Source organism: Octopus bimaculoides, chromosome 1, assembly GCF_001194135.2.
Source record: "Octopus bimaculoides isolate UCB-OBI-ISO-001 chromosome 1, ASM119413v2, whole genome shotgun sequence".
In the NCBI taxonomy this organism is placed as follows: Eukaryota; Metazoa; Mollusca; class Cephalopoda; order Octopoda; family Octopodidae; genus Octopus; species Octopus bimaculoides.
Window position 1 is genome coordinate 18,892,255 of NC_068981.1, and position 4,484 is coordinate 18,896,738.

The 4,484-nt window shown below is 38.6% G+C and overlaps 1 protein-coding gene across 3 annotated transcripts in view; it reads right to left on the reverse strand.

The window, feature by feature from the left end:
• LOC128247021 (leucine-rich repeat and coiled-coil domain-containing protein 1-like) overlaps positions 1 to 4,484 on the reverse strand; it is a 797,355-nt gene that overhangs the window by 380,609 nt on the left and 412,262 nt on the right. The window lies entirely within an intron of this gene.

Genomic DNA, 4,484 nt, shown 5'->3' on the forward strand with positions numbered 1-4,484 from the left:
CACTACACTCTCGGAGTGGTTGGCATTAGGAAGGGCATCCAGCTATAGAAACTCTGCCAAATCAGTTTGGAGCCTGGTGTAGCCATCCGGTTCACCAGTCCTCAGTCAAATCGTCCAACCCATGCTAGCATGGAAAGCAGACGTTAAACGATGATGATGATGATGATGATGATGATTCTAAGATAGCAAGCTGGCAGAATCATTAACACGCCTGACAAAATGCTTCATAACATTTCTTTTGGTTTTACATTCTGAGTTCAAATGCCACCAAGGTCATATTTGCCTTTCATCCTCTTGGGATAAGAAAAAGAAATAAGTACCATTTGAGTATTTGAGTGTTATTGAATGTTACTGACAAGCCCTCTCTTCTAAAAGTTTAGATCTTGTTCCTATTGTAGAAAGAATTATTATGTTTGACTCTAATAGCATGAAGATGTTTTTTGCTTCCCTCTTCAAAACATGTATTCAAACATTTCCATATGAAAATTTCTTTGGAGTACTTGTAAGAAGAACTCATTGCCTATGGAGGGGCTGTTCTCAATAGCTGGGAGTAAACCACAAAAAAGAGAGATTTGTTTCACAAAATTATATTTACATGCATTTATATTTTCACATCTAAAATTGCTGCTTCATGTGATTATGCCACATGGCTAAACACAATGATAGCGTTAAAAAAAAAACAAAAAACAAAAAAAAAAACACCGCACAACCAGAAACATATGATGAAGAAGAAGAAGAAGAAGAAGAAGAAGAAGAAGAAGAAGGAGAAGAAGAAGAAGAAGAAGAAGAAGAAGAAGAAGAACAACAACAACAACAAGAAGGTAGCAAATTATTCATAGAAAAATGTCACAAATTCTTAGATAAATAATTTGGAAGACAGCATCTTTTATCTTTTACTTCCTTCAGTCATTGAACTGTGGCCATGGATTGTCAATGGATTGACACCTGTATCTCTACTGTTACTTATTTATATTTTATTCACGTATCATGGAATCTGCTCTTCATAAATATTGTGGACTGTATATTTGATATAATTTATGTGTCTGAATAAATCAAGAGTGGATTTCTTCACTCAGCTGGGTCTAATTATCTACATACATTGCAGAAATAGCATCCATCCAGTACTTATGTACCAAGTTTGATATTTATATAATGTTGTGTGTATATATTATTCCGATCTAACAAGATACCTCAATTTAAGTACCAAATTCAACTCAATCTTATATATATATATATATATATATATATATATATATATAGTCTTTTACTTGTGTTTCAGTCATTTGACTGTGGCCATGCTGGAGCATCACCTTTAGTCGAGCAAGTCGACCCCAGGACTTATTCTTTATAAGCCTAGTACTTATTCTATCGCTCTCTTTTGCTGAACCGTTAAGTTACAGGGACGTAAACACACCAACGTCGGTTGTCAAGCAATGTTGGGGGGACAAACACAGACACAGAAACACACACACACACACATACATATATATGACGGGCTTCTTTCAGTTTCCGTCTACCAAATCCACTCACAAGGCCTTGTCGGCCCGAGGCTATAGTAGAAGACACTTGTCCAAGGTGCCACACAGTGGGACTGAACCCGGAACCATGTGGTTTGTAAGCAAGCTACTTACCACACACCATCATTGTTTAACGTCCGCTTTCCATGTTGGCATGGGTTGGATGGTTTGACAGGTCTGGAAAGCCAGTGGCTACACTAGGCTCCAATGTGATCCGGCAATGTTTCTGCACCCAGATGCCCTTCCTAAGGCTAGCCATTCCAAGAGTGTAGTGGGTGCTTTTTACGTGCCCCCAGAACAGGAGCCAGTCAGGGAGCACTGGCATGCATATATATATATACTTGATGGCCTTCTTTCAGTTTCCATCTACCGGATCCACTCACAAGGCTTTGGTCAGCCTGAGGCTATAGTAGAAGACACTTGCCCAAGGTGCCATGCAGTGGGATTGAACCTGGAACCATGTGGTTAGGAGGCAAACTTCTTACCACACAGCTATGCCAGTTTCAACAAATGTAAGTCAACAAATATTATTAAAATTATTGAACAGAAATTCTGAAGAAGGAGGATTGGGGTCTTGTGATTAATTTGGGACCTCGAAGCAGAAACATTGAATGGGTAAGGAATGGAAAAGAATTGGATGTGTGTATATATATATTGCATAAGTTGTCTTGGAATAAATTTCTGAAGGTATAAAATTTGTTCTATAAATGTTTAGCGTGCTTTTTGCATTTACTTTCATTTTCTAAACTAGAAAGTTGATCTTTTTGTTGATCTGAAATGTAACAATTCAGTTTTAGTGTGGTGTTACTTTAGGTAAACTTAGATGGGTTGCTAAATTAGGAAAGTTATAAATATATTTGCATTCTGTTCTGAAATACAAAGAAAAATTCTAGCTGAAGTTTAGAAACTATGTCTGTGAATCTTTGAAGTTTTGCTTGAAATGCCAAGTAAAGAAAACTTCATTTTTTCCTTTTATTATTCATTTATTCATTTACTTGTTTCAGTTATTTAACTGCAGCCATACTGGAGCACTGCCTTTAGTTGAACATTACTTATTCTAGTGTTGGGGTTAGGGTTAGCCAAACTGGTAAGTTACAGGGATATAAACACACCGGCATTGGTTGTCAAGTGATGGTGGGGGACAGGCACACAAATATATACACATATATACATATTCATATATATCATCGTCATAATCATCATCATTTAACGTCCGCTTTCCATGCTAGCATGGGTTGGACGATTTGACTGGGGACTGATGAGCCCTTCCTAACACCAACCACTCCAAGAGCATAGTGGGTGCTTTTTACGTGCCACTGGCATGAGGGCCAGTCCAGCGGTACTGGCATATATATATATATATATATATATATATATATATATATATATGTGATGAACTTCTTTCAGTTTCCATCTGCCAAATCCACTCACAAGGCTTTGGTCAGCCTGAGGTTATAGTAGAAGATACTTGCCCAAGGTGCTACACAGTGGGACTGAACCCAGAACCATTTGGTTGGTAAGCAAGCTACTTACCACACAGCCACTCCTGCATCCTATATTCATCAATTTTATTGTAAAACTAAATTCAGAATACTTCAAAGGAACAGTTCTTGTTAGGTAATGGTGACCTATTAAATTAAGTATCTTTTGTCTTCGACTATGGCCATGATGGATTACCATCTTGAAGGATTTTACATGACTCCAGGACTTATTTTTTTTTAAAGTCTGGTACTTATTATATTGGTCACTTTTTGCTAAAGGCTAAGTAAGCAAACGAATACCAGTTGTCATTTGGTTGTGTGGGACACACACACAAATGCACAAGTGAATGATGAGTTTCCACACAGTTTCCATCTACTAAATTCACTTACAAAGCATTGGTTGGTTCAGAGATTTAGTAGAAGACACTTGTCCAAAGTGCCACACAATGGGACTACAGAGCAAGCTCTTTAACAACATGAGGATGCCCTTCATCGATATCATCATCATCATCATCATGGTTTAACGTCAGCTTTCCATGCTAGCATGGGTTGGACGATTTGACTGAGGACTGGTGAACCAGATGGCTACACCAGGCTCCAATCTGATTTGGCAGAGTTTCTACAGCTGGATGCCCTTCCTAACGCTAACCACTCAGAGAGTGTAGTAGGTGCTTTTACATGCCACCGGCACGAAGGCCAGTCAGGCGGTACTGGCAACAGCCACGTTCGAAATGGTGTTTTTTACGTGCCACCTGCACAGCAGCCAGTCCAGCAGTACTGGCAACAAACTCGCTCGAATGTCTTTTCACATGCCACTGGCACAAGTGCCAGGAGGGTGATGTTGCAAAACACACACGCCCACACTCATACATGCACACACAAGGAGACAGAGGTGCATACATATATAAACATGTGCACACACACATACATAAAAAACACACAAGCACATGAATATGCAGAATACATACAGATGCAGAATACATACAGATGCACACACATACATACATATATACATATGCATACACACACATATATATACATACACACACATGCATACATACATGCATGCATAGGCACACACACATGCGCACAAACAAACAAAATAGAATGCAGTGTAAACTACAGATAGAGTCAAGACTATTGAAAAGGTTGCAAGACGCAATGAAAATTTCAGGAAAATAAAAATAAGGAATAAGTGGAAATTTTACCGGTGAGTGTGTTAAATCATAAGGCACAAAAAGAAAATGACTCTCCCCAGACACAACAGAATATGCTTCAACACACGAACTCACATAAAGAATCTTGCAAACCAAATCCTAAAACGAAATATATATATATATATACTTTTTTCAGTCATTTTCTGCCATGCTGGAGCACCGCCTTTTAGTCGAATCAAATCGACCCCAGGACTTATTCTTTGTAAGCCTAGTACTTATTCTGTCGGTATCTTTTGCCGAACCGCTAAGTTACGGGGACCTAAACACGC